The sequence below is a fragment of the Phyllostomus hastatus genome, unplaced genomic scaffold, assembly GCF_019186645.2.
Source record: "Phyllostomus hastatus isolate PE091 unplaced genomic scaffold, TTU_PhHast_1.1 phas_contig_551, whole genome shotgun sequence".
In the NCBI taxonomy this organism is placed as follows: Eukaryota; Metazoa; Chordata; class Mammalia; order Chiroptera; family Phyllostomidae; genus Phyllostomus; species Phyllostomus hastatus.
In genome coordinates, this window is record NW_025333909.1 from 1,221,034 (window position 1) to 1,238,663 (window position 17,630).

General features: G+C 37.2%; 1 protein-coding gene, 1 non-coding gene and 1 pseudogene across 5 annotated transcripts in view; 1 reads left to right on the forward strand and 2 right to left on the reverse strand.

The window, feature by feature from the left end:
• EDA (ectodysplasin A) overlaps positions 1 to 17,630 on the reverse strand; it is a 301,514-nt gene that overhangs the window by 35,697 nt on the left and 248,187 nt on the right. The window lies entirely within an intron of this gene.
• On the forward strand, positions 9,792 to 10,562 carry LOC123824314 (annotated as a pseudogene).
• On the reverse strand, positions 14,923 to 15,029 carry LOC123824406. The gene has a single exon (XR_006786685.1). It is a non-coding gene; the product is annotated as a U6 spliceosomal RNA (small nuclear RNA).

The window sequence follows — 17,630 nt, forward strand, 5'->3', positions numbered from 1 at the left end:
CTTGAATTTCTTAAATAATATTTGATGGCTGAGTAAAAACTATATGCTCAGTTTATGTGGAGAAATTAATTGAGACAATTATATTTAAAGTGCAGGAAGGCTTTATATGGTCCTAAATGTAGGAAGGTTTTATTGCATCATTCAAAACATGAAATTGGGGATATTTGTAAAATGTGATAAGTTGTATATACATACAAACACACATATCTAGAGCAATCACTAAGAAATTTATACTAAGTGATATACTAAAAACTGTATAAATAAAACATGATGGGATCCTAAAATATGTGCAGGAAACCCACAAAAGGCAAGAAAAAAAGAAACAGAGGAAACAAAAATAAATGGCATACTTAAACCTTAATGTATCAGTAGTTACATTAACTAAATCATCTGAACACCTCAATTAAAAGACAAAGATTGACAGAGTGGGTTAAAAGGAGGACTGAGTACATCATTATGAGATAAAGTAGACTTTAAAGCAAAAAATTATGAGACAGTAGGAGATATCACAAAATAATAAAAGTAAGGATAGACTAAGAAGACATAGCAATCTTAAATGTGTATGTATGAAACAGCAAAGGTTCAAAACACAAAAAATGAAAACAGAATTGAAAAGATAGAGACACAAATTCAAAGTTATAGTTAGGGACTTTAACACCCCACTCATAGCAACTGATAGAACTAACGGACAAAATCTTAGAAAGGTATAGAAGAACTGAACACTACAATCTCAAAGAAGGTATAATTTTTATTTCTATACAAACTCCCAAACCCCAACAACTGCAGAATACACAGTTTTTCAAGTGCCCATGGAACATTCACAAAGAAAGATCATAGCCTGGTTCAAAAAACAAACTTCAACAAAGGTAAAATCATTGAAAGAATACAAAATATGTTCTCTGAGCAAAAGGGAATGAGACTAGAAGTTAGTAATACAAAGAAAAGAAGAGATTCTACAAACACTCAAAACCCAAAAAACACACTTTAAACAACCCATGAATCAAAGAAAAGATTCAAAGGAAACAAAAAGTACACAAAACTGAATGAAAATAAAAACAGAACATAAAATGTAAGGAATGCAGGTAAAGCAGTGCTTAGAGGGAAATTTATAGCACTAAGCACTAAGATTGATAAAGTAAAAAGTACAATAGGCACAACTTTTCAATATAAGGAATGACATGAGGACTCATTATAGGTCATTCAGCCATTAAATGGATAATAAACTTTCTGGAGTAAACATACCTTTTTTATTCTTCCCACTAAGTACAACAACAACAACAAATTCTGGATGCTATATAATTTTTTTAAAAAATATAAGAAAACTCAGAAAAGGTGGAGTCCTTGGGATGCAAGGAATGAGAGAGTGGAAAGTTTCCTAGGTTTTCTTTTTGCCTTATATACCCCAGACTTGGAACTGAGGAATCCAGCCACCTCGAAAAACCAAGAGGAGCAGAGAAAGAAAAAGCCCTAAGAAAATTTTCCTCTCTGATGCCAGTGACTAGGAAAGAAACAATCTGGTATTAGAGAAAACATTTAGACAATAACTTCTCTACTCAGACAAACACTACAGAGAAACACGGGTGACCCTGCCCCCACCCATTCCTACAAGCCAGGTAGGAACCCTAGAATTCCAACCTCATGAAGTTACAATGAGGTGCCCCAATGTTCTACTGGTATGGTATTGGAGAAAGCCAAAGAGGGATCTGGGACTTCATCTGAGCCAGCAAGTAGCTATATTCTCCCTCCCTCCCCACACGTTCAGAAGAGACCCACCATGTGGTGAGTTGGAATTCCCACCCATACCCATCAGTACTGAGAAGCCCCTTCTAACTCAGGGGTCAAAGGAGAACAAGCGTGGGACCTGAAGTTCCATCTCTACCTGGCAGTAACGAGGTGGCAACCCCTACTTTCCCTGAGAGCAGCAGCACAGAACAGCCAGTGAAAGTACAGTAGAAGGTTTAAATAGCACACAGGGCCTTAAAACAAAATGTAAAAAACCAAGGTTCCCATTTAAAAAACAACAACAACAAAACACTTATACCAAGAACCAAGAATATCTCAAACCGAGTGAAAAAAAAATTAACAGAAGCCAATAGCAAGGTGATAAAGGTTTTCAAAAGTTGTTGCTGTAAGAATCCTTCAATGAATAATTATGAACACACTTGGAAAAAGAAGGAAAGCCTCATAAAAAATAGGAAGTCTCAGCAAAGAAATAAAAGATATAAAGAAGAGGCAAATGGAAATATTCGAAGTGAAAAGAAACATAGAATAAAAAGCTCAGTTGATCAGCTAAATAGCAGTCACATCAAATTAAACTTCTGCAAACTAAAGGCAAAAAAAAACCCCAAAACCCTTTTGCAGCCAGAGAAAAACTGAAACTGTACCTGTTGGAGAAAAACAAGTCAAATGGCAATGGATTTCCAGTAAGAAACCATGAGGGTCAGAAGAAAGTGGCACAACATTTTTCAAGTCCTGAAAGAAAAGAACTGTCAAACACTGAATCATATTTCTACCCAGTGAAAATATTGTCCAGGAATTAAAGGGATATCAAGAAATCTCAGATGAAGAAAAACTAAGTTACAAGTAGGTTTTTTTCCCCTAGTAGGGACACATCATTTTATATTCCAACCTGCAGTGTATGATAGTTCTGATTTCTCCATGTCCTTGTCAACAGTTATATTATCTGCACTTTTTTAAATTATAGTCACCCTAGAGGGTGTGAAGTTATATCTCATTGAGATTTTGAGTTACATTCCCCTAATGGCTATGGCCATTCGGTATGCTCCCCAATTTTTTAATGTCCGTAATCCTAATTGTTCAAAATATTTCCTCTATATACATTGTACACTACATCAGATGGTGTTATAATTTTTGTTTGAAACATGGCAAATGATCTAAGAAACTCACAAGAACTAACAGAGTCTATGGACTTACTCCTATGTTTACCATTGTGGTGATCCTCTCTGAAGTTCTGAGACTACTTCTACCATTGTTTCTGTTAATAGAGCTTCTTTTAGTCAATCTTTCAGTGGAGGTTTGCTAGCAACAATTACTCTTCTTCATCTGAAAACTCCTTTATTTTCCCTTAATTCCAAGGATGGACAGGTGTCTTTCAGCATTTGAAAAATGCACCATTTCCTCTTTGCCTCTAAGCCAGGGGTGTCAAACTCATTTTCACCGGGGGCCACATAAGCCTCATGGCTGCCTTCAAAGGGCTGAATGTAATCTCAACTCCTTAACTGTTAATGAATAGTTACATTTATACAGCCCTAAAATTATTTTGGCCCTTTGAAGGCAACTGCAAGGCTGATGTGGCCCCCAGTGAAAATGAGTTTGACACCCCTGCTTTAAGGTTTCAAATAAGAAATCTGTTGACAGTCGAATTGGTGTTCTTCTAAAAGTGATACATCATTTTTTTTCCTGGCTTCTCATAAGACATTTTTCATCATCTTTAGTTTTCAGAAATTTAATTATGATGTGTTACATCATGGATGTACTATATTTGGGTTTCACTCAGCTTCTTGAGTGTGTAGTTTTATGTATTTTGCCAAATTTGAAGAGTTTTAGCCATTATTTCTTTTTTATTGAGCTGGACAAAAAGTCCATTTAGTTTTTCCATAAAACAAAAGACATTTTCCATTTTCACCAATAACTTTATTGATTTGGATATTTTGAGTATGTCGACTAGTTCCCTTGTGGTAAAATGTTGATTGTTCTCAATTAATGTCTCGATTTGATCTCTATCAACTTCAAGTGATCTAACAGATCGTGGAGCATCGCCCAGTGGGAAGTTTCCAGCGTGAAACTTCACAAACCACTTCTCACTCATTTGATCAGTCACAGCATCTTCTCCACACACTGCAGGAATCTTTTTTTTTTTTTTAGTTTCAGTTGAGTTTTTACCTTTCTTGAAATAATAGAGCACAATATGCTGAAAATGTTGTGTATTTCCTTCCATCTTCAATATTAAAATGGCTACAGAAAATTTCATCAATTTTGATAGATTTTTTAAAACATACACTTATATGGCAGCTGTCACAATACAATCTAACAAAATTGTTTTGAATGAAGTTAAAGACAACTAAACACTACTGGAGCCATCGTATGGCTGTAAACCAAATGAACTTTTTGGCCAACCCAATAATAAAAAAAAATTGTCATAAGAGACATAAGACAGAATTTATCATAACAATTTTATTTATGTATGTGTGTATCTATGTATTTATTTATAGGGGAAGGAAGGGAGAAAAGCAGAAACATTGATGTGAGGGAGAAAAATCAATCGGTTGCCTCTTGTATGTACCCAGACTGGGGATTAAACCCGCAACCTAGGCATGTGCTCTGACCTGGAATCGAACCTGCAATCTTATGCTTTGCAGAATTGTGCCCAACCAAGTGAGTAACACTGTTAAGGTCCATCTTAACCATTTTAAAGTGTATAACTGAAGACTCTTAAGTACCTCCATGCTGTTGTGTAAATCTCTAAAACTTTTCATCTTACATAGCTGAAACTCTCCCCCATGAAACGACACCCCCACTTCCTCTCTACCCGTAGGCCTGGTTCACCACCATTCTAACTCTCCCTGTGACTTTGAGTACTCTGGGTACCTCATTTAAGTGGAACCACACAGTATTTGCCTTGTTGTGACTGGTTGATTCCACTTAATGTAACGACCTCAAGGTCCATTCATGTTGTACATGTGATAGAATTTCCTCCTTTTAAGGCAGCTGTTACTTTTTCAAGATCCTTTTCAATACTTCTCTCTCTCCTTTTGGACACTGATAATATGGGTGCGGGATCTCGTTATTATCCCACAGATTCCCTGTGGCTCTGTTCATTTCTTCCCCCATCCATTTTCTCTCTGCTGTTCAGACTGACTAAATTCTAATGCTCTGACCTCAGGTTACCTGATTCCATCTTCTGTTATCTCCACTTCACTACTGGGCCCACCCACTGAGTCTATTTCAGTTATTGTATTTTTTCAGTTCTACAATTTCTATTTGCTTCTTTTTTTAATAACCTATTTCTTTACTGAGATTTTGTATGTCTTTATTTGTTTTGAGAGAATCTGTAATTACTTGCTGGATCTTTTCTATTATGGATGCTTTATACTCCGTGTCAGATAAAATCAGATTTGTCTCAGTGTTGGTGTCTGTTCTCATTCATGAGTGATTTTTGATTGGAGGTTGTTGGGTACTATATCATGAGACTCGGGATCCTATTCCATCTTCTTTTTCAAGCAGACAGTCCCTGTGTTGAAGTATAATATGAGGGCTGGGTGCATGTGTTATGTTTGTGCTGCATCCCACTGATGACCCTGGCCAAAAGTGGGGCATTTGTTGAAAGTGGGTGGAGTGGAGCCCTGGTTGGTGTGGTTCAGTGGATTGAGCTCTGGCCTGTGAAACCAAAGGGTCACCGGTTCAATTCCCAGTCAGGGCACATGCCTGGGTTGTGGGTCAGGTCCCTGGTTGGGGCCTGTGCAAGAGGCAACTGATCAATCTATCTCTCACACAACGATGTTTCTCTCCCTCCTTCTCCCTCCCTTCTTCTCTGTCTAAAAAGTAAATAAATAAAATCTTAAAAAAAAACAAAGAAAGAAAATGGATGGAGTGGAAGTTCTGTTACTTGCCCTCCCTGAGTCTACTGACACCATCCATGTGAAAGTAGGGGTACTGACCTACAGGGCTATGGCTTGTTACATTTGAATAGAAGCATTAGCTCACCTCCCTGGTACACCCTGCTGATATCCAATGAAGGGAGAAGCAAATTACCAACAAATCCCACCTTTTATCACCTTACTAAGTGTCATTACTGCTCACTTGGTGTGGAGGTTCAGCTCCCCACTGGGCTGCACTCACACCAGGGGCGGGGATAGCTCTGCTTCCCACCACCTCTTTCAGTCTTATTGCTGCCAGGTGGGTGTGGAAGTTCCGCTTCCCACTGGGCCTTCCTCAGAACATGGGTAGCAGGACAGCAGGGTGCTTGCTAGCCCTGACATACATTTCTTTGTTCAGTCTTTTTGATGTGAAAGAGGATACAAGCTCAGCCTCCTCATAGGCCCCACTGACATAGAGATGAAGTCCAGTGGCGACTAGCCTTGCCTGCACCAACTTATTAACCTTCCTTAATTCTGGGCAAGTGCAGCACTTAGCTTACCACTGGCCTGGAAGAGAAAAGGAACACCATCTGCTTCTGCCAGATAGCGGGATGAGAAGGACTGACTGCTTCCTTCTGCCAACACTACCCCAGCAGTGCAATACAAGCAGGCTTCCTGCTTTGTTTGTGGGGAGGGCTGGGGTGAAAGATTAACTTCCTAGGAAGATGCATTGAAGCTGCGCAGCTGTGGGGTGGTAGTGTAATTCTTTCCCATCGGTATAGGGGAGGTATTGCCAAAAGGATTTTTTGTTATAAAGCAAATCATCCCCAACCCTTTCCTTAAGCTATGGGGATCAGGCTTTCTTTGAGCTCCCCCCCCCCCCTTTTTTTGTCTGTGCCTGTTGGCAGGTATGGATTGCATGTTTCTTTAGCACCCTGTCTAGGATCTGTGGGAGGCAGAAAGGAAAGGCCGAGAGCCCAGCATTGCATTGTTCCAGTTCCAAGGCACTCTGCCTTGTTCTTCTACTTTTTAGCATCTTCTTCATTATGTCCAAGGGTTTTTAGTTGTAAGAGGGAGGACCGAGAAGGAATGGACCTTCTCCATCTAGGCAGAAACACAAATCCTCCAATCTAGTTAAAATGAAACAAAACAAAACAAAACAAAACAAAACAAAACAAAACCCAGCAGAGCACACATGTTCAAAAATTGAGGTTTTGATGTCTAAGGGGATTTCTGAGAGTAATAATGACTTAAGGAATAAACAATGGTGAAAGACTATCTATGAAAACTGAAAGAGATGGAGATTTACTAGCTTTATGGAAAGTCATGCAAAATCTGTGGAATGTTAAACAGATCACTCTTGCTGTGGCCCAACTTCTCTTTCTATACAATGCTGCTTTGTGAGTTTGTAAAATTCTTTTTTTAAGACTTTATTCATTTACTTTTATAGAGAGGGGAGGGAAAAAAGAAAGAAAAGAGAAATACCAGTTGGTTGTCTCTTGCACCCCCCTAACCAGGGACATGGCCCAAAACTCAGCCATGTGTCCTGACCAGGAATCAAACCTGTGACCTTTTGGTCTGTGGACAACATCCAACTGAGCCATGCTGGTCAGTCAGGGCTAGTTCTTTAAGTTTCTTGGGGGAAACGATGTAAGTGGCAGGGAAACTTTGGCTCCTTATACATAAAACAAGATTTGACCTTCGGTTACTATTGAGTAAAAGTAAGAATGGCGAAAACAGGATCCCCTGGGGGTTGCAATAACAGCTACTTTAAAGTCTCAGGAGCAATAGCAACAGCATTTCCCCATAGTCACATTCTCAAGTTTAAATACCAGTGACTTTTACCTGTTGGGATGTTTATTGTAAAGTATACGATTGCAAACTCATTGTTTCAGAAGAGGCCTGTATCTTTACTTTACAAGTCCAGTCTTAGGTGCTATTTTCTGGTCCTTAAACCCTTTCCTTCCTAACGAACCAATACGCTTCACATGTTGCTGCATTACAAGTACCAGGCTGATTAGAACACTGGATATTACAAGGAAATAGCAACTGTCTGACCAAACTATGTCACTTGGAAGCAGAGTGGTTGAAAGAACTCTGGAGTCAAAAAGATCTTGGATCAATTCTTGCATCTGCTACTAACGACTTGTGTGACCTTCCGCAAATTACTTAATCATTCTGGGCCACAGATGGCTCATCTATAAAACGACAATAAGACTGACTTTACAGGTTTGCTATCAGAATTCCATGATATAAGTATATAAAGTGAGAACACAAATTTGGTAGGCAACAATCATGAAAAACTTTCTGGAGAACATGGTTAACCCCTGACAATTATGTATGTATTCATCTAATATTTCTCCCATTGGACCATGTAATAATGGCTGTTTCCTGCTTATCCCATCTCTTAAATTCAATCTCCACAGAAATGTATGTTACAGCTTCTGGGATAAAGAGCCTTCATTCACTCAGAAAAAAAAATTGATATGATCATCCTCTCCTGATATTTATAATTACTTCCTATCTCTACTGGGCAGAATAGAAGCCCAATGTACTCAAAGGAAAAAACAAACAAAACTTTAAAAAAAATCTTGAAATGTAACCTAAACATTTTCTGTTCAGTCCTCATCTAGTTTATGGAACATGTTTGTTTTTATAATACAAGATTGTTTTGCTGGTTTAGGAACGGGAAAACTGGACCTAAATTTTGAGTTTTAATGGTGTATTGATGATACTGCACACTAGAGTGGCAATGATGTCCAAGGTCCTATCTAACTGACCTCAGAGGATCTGCTGGTAAAGAGAGATGGACATCACAGGACAGCATTCTGGGGGTGGGTCTATGTTTTGTGACTTCACTGAAGATTCTAAATTTTCAATGAAAAAATTCTCAACCAGCTTTTTCAACCCAGAGAGAGAAAGAACTGATACCCCTGTAATCCCTGTGCCATCCTTATGCTAGAAAACCATCCTGCTAAGTAGCTCAGAAAGCTCAACCTGCCTGACTCAGGAAAGAGATGGTCAACAGGTATAGTTACTTTAATGTTAAGGTTAGGTCTTGATGTATGAAAAAGGGAAAATGAACAAGGAAGACTTTGTTTTTGTTCTTATCATTTGTAACCACCTGTACCCTTTACTTAAATTAATTAACATCTCTGAGGCTGATGTCTGTGCTTGTATGTAAAATGAGAACAACCTCAATGTCTTGTGCAGGGTGACATGAGGATTAGAGTGCCTACCTAGCACAGTGCCTAGAACTTAGTAGGGATGCAATAGATGAATGTTCTTTTAGAACACAGTTTGAGGTCTCTATCACACAGTGCTTGGTTTATTTATTCCAGAATAAATAAACTAGAGACAGAAAATAGTTTCTGTGAAATAATTTCAACTCTGCCTAAAATGAATATAATTTCATGGCTCAAAGGAACCCAGAGGTCATCTAAGTTTTCTGATTTAAATGTGTAAGAGTATTGTTAAGGCACAAATTTTATCTCATATAGTAATCAGGTCAGACAAATTCTTTTCCTAAGGGAATCTGTAACTGAACTATTTTGAAAAGTATAGGTTGCTAAACCCTAAGAGCTCACATCATAGTTAAGTGTTACAGAATTACTATTGTTGGTCTTTGTAAGCAAAATTCTATCAATTATTTTGTAAAAAGATTTTATTTACTTACTTTTAGAGAGAGGGGATGGGAGAGAGAAAGAGAGGGAGAGAAACATCCATGTGTGGTTGCCTCTCATGCACCCCCTACTGGGGTTCAAACCCACCACCCTTTGGTTTGCAGGTTGGTGCTCAATCTATTGAATCACACCAGACAGGGATCAATCAATCAATAAACAGACCATGTATAGGTCAGTTAGATGTTGTCTATGACTATAAAGTCATCCCATTCTGAACAACAGTAAGACAGGAAGGAACAGTCATTACAGAAAGGTGAGGGAGAGGAAATATTGACTCCTGGTCTCCCAGTTTTATAGACTATCCAGTTCTGCAGGATAAATAAGATGGCACCCTGGCTGGTGTAGTTTAGTGGGTTGAGTACTGGCCTATGAACCCAAAAGTTGCAGGTTCGATTCCCAGTCAGGGCACATGTGTGGGCTACAGGCCTGGCCCCTGGTTGGGGGAGTGTGAGGCAATCAATCAACAGCCTGCCATTGTTGGCCTGGAGGTGGGGTCCAAGCCTCCGGGAAGATGGTGTCCTGGACAATCTCCAGAGCTGTGGTGTTGCTGTTTGGAATGCTGCATCCTGCAGATTATTCATACAAAACTGTGAAAACCAAAAATGTGAAGAGGCATATGTTCAATGGATGATGTACTGGATTGTTTTTGCTCTCTATACTGTGATTGAAACAGTAGCAGATCAACCGGTTGCTTGGTTCCCCCTGTGAACTTAAGATTGGTTTTGTCATATGGCTGCTCTCTCCCTAACCACAGGAGCAAGTTTAATATATACAACATTGCTTCATCCACTTCTTTCTTCAAAGGAAAGGGAGATTAATGATTATATTGTACAAGCAAAGGAGCGAGGCTATGAGATGATGGTAAACTTTGGGCAGCAAGGTTTAAATGTAGCAGCTACTGCTGCTGTTACTGCAGCAGTGAAGAGCCAAGGGGTAACTATCAAGTGCTTACGGAGTCTCAGTATGCACCACCTAAGAGCTATCCCTGGGGATGAGCACGTGGGACAAAGGCCATACCAGCCTCTACCAGAAACAAAAAAGAAAAGTAAAGCAGCCTCCAGTGAATCACACCAGTGCAGATTATGGAACTGCACTGAAAGATGGAGATGAGAAAACAGATGAAGCAGTGAGTGGGCCATATTCAGATGATGCAATGTTAACACATGAAGGGCTTCAAAGATGATGAAGCATGAAATCTATGAAAACCGGGAAAGGCCTCAAAGAGGTGTGGTATGGGTCACTAAAATAGAGAGTGAAGAAGAGACCACAGGTGTATTTTTAGTCATGTACACTTCAAGTATCCCAAGACAAATTATACTAATGCACCAACATTTTTTTTCTAACATCATACATTCAGGATTTGTGCAGTAAAATAATTCTTTAAATTGTGGTGGTGATAGGGTTTATTTTCATCAATTTAAATACTTTTTTTATTTCTTTAACAATTAATTTCAAATGTTGACTGCTAAAGGTAGTTATGTAAAAGATGTATATATATCAGAAATAATAGAAAACTGTGTTATCCGTTTTCAAATTCATCAAAAACATGGAGTGCCTGGCCTACAACAGGAAGCACAAACCCACAGTATACTTGAAGAGTCTTTTTATGGTTCAAGATACATCCGTCTTTGTGTTATTGTATTGTTTATCTCCATTTATGTCATAGCTACCACATGAGGATAGTAATTAAACAGGCCTCTAATCCAGCAGTGACAGTACAAGGCATAATGTGAGATAAAGTGTGTTTTATATATTCTTTAAATTTTTACTTTTTTAATACTTTATAGTTTTTCCACCATCAGCTGAGAGTTTTCAAAACAAATATTTAAAAACCAGGTATCCACATAACACTTTTGTTCCAGACTAGTTTTGCACACTTGAAAAGTGTTTACTTATTTTATGACTGTACATTTTAAGTTTTATTGACACTATCATTATTATTTGTCATATTCTTACGAGTCAAATTTATGCCTTGAATTACATCATCTCTTTTCCTGTGGGTTTCATTTGTTAAATTTGCTTGATTTTAATAGTACAAAAATATAACTAATTCTTTGGTTGTAACTGTTTTTAATTATCTTCTTTATAGATAAAAAATTATTTAAATCATTAATCAGTTTTCTTTATTTGGTTGTACATTGTAGTTGAACTCAGCATGTTTTTATTAACACTGGTTACATTCTCACATTTTAAAAGTTGTAGCTTTTGTGAAATACAGTTAGAGAACAGTATAGTACTTAGCTCTTTTCTAATTTGTGAAAATGTCTAACAGCCAGTCTATTCACAAGCTTGGCACTTACATGTGCTGCTGATTTATAAATTTGGCATTAACTAGAATAATTTGGATCACTTCTTTTCTGGCTGAAACAATCTCCTGAAGATAGTTGCCAATGGAAAATGAGGATGTTGTTAATATCACATATTAGAAGCTATTAGAATCGATATTAGAAAAATATCATTTTTTAAATCCAAGATATTTTTGAATTACCAGACTGTGAGGCATTTTTACATTGCACTGATAGCTATGGATCATGAACTATAAGTCAATATATTTGCTGATGGTTTTAGTAATCAATAATGAAATTTGTACAATTATACTTATCTAGGTAATCTACTTGATAAATCTACTTGGTTGTTCAAAAGTAAAAACAATGAGAAAAATTTGTAAGATCTTTGACTTTTCTACCTTTTAAGAAATGAAGCCAGCTGACAGTGTATATATTCAGGACCTCTTCAGAGTGGTGGGAGAGAACAGAATATTTACTCAGGAGCACCTTAGTGTAATTCTGACATCTCTCTTGATACAAGTCTTAAAATATTTCCTAGATTATCTCACATTCTTAATATGTAACACCAAGTAAAAATTCATTTCAATTTCTTTTCTCCCAGTTTATTTCTATGAGTACGTCCATCTACTTTACTAATTTTTAGCCTCTTAGTTTCTGGAAAGACTCTTTAATTTGTGTCAAAAATCCCATGAATTCTGATTATAAACATTGAAAGAGTTTTATTTATATTGCATTGTCCTAGAGTTATCAATATAAATGCTATGCCATGTTTGTCTTTCCTGCGTGAAGGCAGTGTCATCTCAAATTGCCTGACTAGGTCATGTGAGTGACTTTGTATCAAAAATATTACCTATGGGGGTTGATTCGCACCATTATATCATTTTCAAATCTAATTTCATCATCCTACGTATTCTTTAATCATAGTAAACTCATACTTTTCTAAATTGGAAGAATTATGAATCCCTTCACACTTCTAGAATCAAAACATTTAATGAAAGACAACACCAGTTTCAAAGAGGTAATGCAAGTCCTTCTGTTTAAGTACTCCTCACACTTAATGCTTCCTCTGATATATTCTGCTGCTTACATCCTTATATACAGTGATGTCATTTTGCTGTTCTGTCATTTTCTTACTCTCCTTCTCTTACATTTCTTAAATTTTGCTTATTTTCTCATGTGTTTTAGCATGCCCTTTCCTTTCAATTTTATATAATAAGCTTATGCATTTTAATTTCTTTTAAGGTAGAGCAGGTCATTTTTTGTTTCTATGCTTCTGAGTCTGCAGCTTTTAGAAGATGAAAATTTATTGCCAGACCGCAGTGCATTGCTTTCCCCACTACCACCACCTGGCGAATGGGCATCACATGCTGCACAAGCCTATTTGGGGCACTATTTTGGTAGCAGTTAAAGTTTATTCAGAAATTGTAGCCCTTTTATCATATATGCATTCAACTTGTTCAATAATATTAACTATTTCCAGAGTTTACTTGGAAGTAAGAATTGTTGTATTCTTTAATTTACCATATTTTTTTCTGGTATAAAAAAATGAGCCAGAGATAAGCCTGATTGCTAAGTATTTAATGATATAAACCCACCTAAGTCCTGCAAAAGATTTCCTCCACACACTTTACATGTGGATTTGGCTAGAAAGTGATACTGCCAGCATTACTAATGATAAATACTAGACTACACAGATTGATGGAACAAAATTGTTAAAATGTTTTCAGGGAACTTACTCCATGTGTCACCACCAAAGACTTCTACAGTGTTATAAGGTATATAAATATTACAAATTTCTGTGAGGCATTGGTTAGAGGAATATACTGTCTTTTTAAAAAATAACACAGTTTATGCTTCTGGAATGCTTGAACTTTTGTGTTGTTAAAAATAATTCAGTATTATTTTATTTTTAATATCAATACTCTATATCTTTAATTGTAATGGACTAAATTTTATTTTGATATTATCAGGAAACTTAAGGAGTTAATGTGTATTGGAAAGCAATTTCCTGTTTTCTTCTATGTGGGCTGATTGATTTGCAAGGCTAATGGATAAATTTTTGAGAAGGTCATTGCTAGTGTGATATGCAGTATACATTTCTTAGTAAATATCATTGAAGAGTAAAGGTTTCTGAAAAGAAAATACAGCTTTTCTGTCCACATGTTTTTAAGATATAATCTTCCAAGGTATCCTACAGATGTAATGTGTTTTAATTCTTCAAATGTTGACCATGAATTAACATTTTATTTCCTAAAACCCTTTTAAATCTATGTACTTTAATAGTTAAGAGAAAACAATTTTGCAAACTCTTTGTAAAGGCTATCTTTAGGCCTAGTAGAGGGGTAACTTCACAAATGTGTTTTTTTTTAACTTTATTATAAAAGAAATGTTTATTAGTGACAAAAACAAAAACAAAAAATGAAATTAGAACCACTTGAGATGTAACAAACATTAAATCACATGGGGAGTAGAAAACATACCCTGGATTTTCTTCTCTAAGTTATAACAGAAATAGTAAAAACAGAAAAAAAATGAGGAACACAAGTGACAAAAGAAAAAAAATAGATAAATTGGACTCCATCAAAATTAAAAACCTCTGTGCTGAAAATGATACCAAGAAGAAAGTGAAAAGACTACCCTCAGAATGGAGAAATTATCCACAATCAGGTATCTTATGAAACTTGAATCCAGAAACACAAAGAACTCAATAATGAAAACACAAATAACTCACTTGAAAAATGGGCAAGGCATCTGAATAGACATTTCTTCAAACATGATACAAATAGCCAAAGCGCATATGAAAACATGCTTGACATCATGCATTGTCAGATAAATATAAAGCAAAACCACAGTGAGAGACCACTTCATATCCACTAGACAGCTATCGCCAAAAAGACAAGCGTTGGTGAGGATGGTAGATCCCTGTTACACTACTGGTGGGAACGAAAACTGGTGCAGCAGCTACACGGGAAAACAGCCTGCCCATTCCTTAAAAGATAGAACATGAGTTACCATTGGATCCCAAAATTATACCCTCAAGAGACATGAAAACATATTTTTTTTTGAGTTTTTTTATTTTCTTTTCCTTTTTTTCTTTTTTCTTTTTTTATTTATTTTTATTTTTTTAATTTTAATCATTGTTCAAATACAGTTTTCTCCTTTTTACTCCCAATCCAGTCTCCCCTCCCACCCTCCCCACTTCCTTCCCATTACCACCCTCCCCTTAGTCTATGACCATGTGTCCTTTAAGTTTGTTCCTGTGAACCCTTCCCACTGACCCCTTAAATTCCCTCTTCTCTCCCCTCTGGTCACCATCAGCCTGTCCTCTATTTCAGTGTCTTTGGTTATATTTTGAAAAATATGGAACGCTTCACGAATTTGTGTGTCATCCTTGCGCAGGGGCCATGCTAATCTTCTCTGTATCGTTCCAATTTTAGTATATGTGCTGCCGAAGCGAGCACGAAAACATATTTTAATTAAAAATGTGTACATGGAGGTCTATAGCAGCCTTATTCATAATAGCCCAAAGTGGAAACAGCTCAAGTGTTCAACTGGTGAATGGATAAAATACGTTATTTTCATTCTTATCTTTCCTCACAATCTGTACTCTCTAATCAAATGACTTAACATTGTAACATTACTTAATACAGTGAAATAGTATTCTTCCAAAAAAAATGAACTGATGCATACTTCAGCATGGAGAAACCTCACAAGACACTAAGCTAATTAAAATAAGCCAGACATAAAATGACAAATATCATAGAATTCTGCTATGACATGCCTCAAATAGGAAAACTCACGGAGAGAGAAATAATGGAGTGGTTACTGGGGGATGATGGGAGTGGGGAACGGAGAGCCAAAGGTTCAGGGATACAGAGTTTCTCTTTGGGAGGATGAAAAAGTTCTGGAAATGATGAGTAGCGATGGTTATAAAACACTGTGAATGTACTTTGTGCCACTGAATTGTGTCCTTAAAAAATGGTTAAGCCCTGGCTGGTGTGGCTCAGTGGATTGAGTGCATACCTGCGAACCAAAGGGTCACCTGTTCGATTCCCAGTCAGGGCACGTGCCTGGGTTGTGGGCCAGGTCCCAGACAGGTGGCATGCAAGAGGCAACCACACATGGATGTTTCTCTCCCTCTCTTTCTCCTTCCCTTCCTCTCTCTCTAAAAATAAATAAATAAAAATAAAAAACTCATATAACTCAACAATACAAAAACAAACAGCATGATTAAAAATAGGCAGAGGAGCCCTAGCTGGTGTGGCCCTGTTGATTTGAGTATTGTCCCATAGATCAAAAGCTTGCGGGTTGGATTCCTGGTCAGGGCACATACCAGAAGGCAACCAACTGATGTCTCTCATCTATGTTTAGCTCTCTCACTCTCTCCCTTTCTTTCTCTCTAAAAACAATTTTGAAAAGGTCCTCAGGTGAGGACTAAAAAAAATTAAAAGGGCAGAGGATAGAACACACATCTTTCCAAGGAAAACATACAGATGATGAACAGGCACATGAAAAAAATGGAACTGCTTTACACGTATGACTGAGCAATTCCACTTCTGGGAATTTACCCAGATAAATCTGAAATACTAATTTGAAAGAATATATGCACCCCTATGTTCATTGCAGTGTTAGTTACAATAGCCAAGATCTGGTAACAGTGCAAGTGCCCATCAGTAGATGAGTGGATAAAAAAGCTGTGGTACACTTACTCAATGGAATACTACATAGGACCAAAAAAGAAATTCCTACCCTTTGTGACAGCATGGGTGGACCTGAAAAGTATTATGCTAAGTGAAATAAGCCAGTCAGAGAAAGACAAATACCATGTGATCTCGCTTATATGTGGAATCTAATGAACAATATAAACCAATGAACAAAATAGAAACAGACCCATAGAGAATAGACTGACAACTATCAGAGGGGAGGGGGCTGAGAGCTGGGTGAAAAATGTCAAGGGCTAAGCAAAACTGAACAAAACCCTTCAGACACAATTAATAGCACGGTGATCAATAGAGGGAAAGGGGGGTGGGAAATAGGTGGAGAAGGGTATACAGGGATAAATGGCAATAGGAGGCCTGACTTGGGTGGTGAAAACACAATACAATATACAGAATGATACATTATACAATTCTATACCTGAAATCTATATAATTATACTAACCACTGTTATCCCAATAAATTCAATAAAAATATCTTCAACAAAATTTTCTTAAGTAGCTATTTGTTTATTGATGATTTTTATATAGGGCCTCAGACAATTTGGGGAAAGAAGAGTTTCAGGGCCTATCATGTAATTCAAGTCTGATCTTTGGATTTTTCCCCCTTCCAGCTACTTCAGTTACACTGTTTCTTAGAATAGAGAAAAAACTATGACGGAAGAAAAATGGATGCATCATATTTTCTCCCGATTGTTACATTCACATCAGAAGCCTTCTTCTTACCCACTGGGAATAATGATCAGGTACTTTGTTGGAGATCAACATACTGAAACAGTGCTTCTCAATTCTGGTCTTACCATATCCCATTGAGTCCACGATTATTTATTCTTTTGAGGGGTATTAGGAAATTCTTGCAACATTAATATCAGTTTACTTAAGCTTTTTCTATAAACATGACAAATGGCACTTTTCTTACGGAGGAGTAGAAGATTTGGCCAAGGAAAGGAACCCAAAATCCCACAAACAATAGAGATTTTCAGTTCAGAGGTAGGAATCCACTGCTTTAGCCCTGTACGTGGCACAGACACAAAGCCATGACATTTCACTGATTCTCTGGCATCAGAGAAGTAAGAAAAGGGATAACGTGGACCCTCAGGTTCTAAAACCTTAAAAACACATACACCGAGAAAGTCTACTTAATTCTTATACTGGCTCCACCTGGGGACTGAGGCTGTGGTGTTACATTCCTTGTGATAAAGACAAAAAATTATACTTAGACAAACTCAATACCTTTCAGTCTGAAAAACCACTGTTTATAAATATAGACTAGTGTTATGAAATTCTTAAACTATCACTAATAGAAGCATGTTATAAGCCCAAAATTGGTGTTACATATGTAATTGG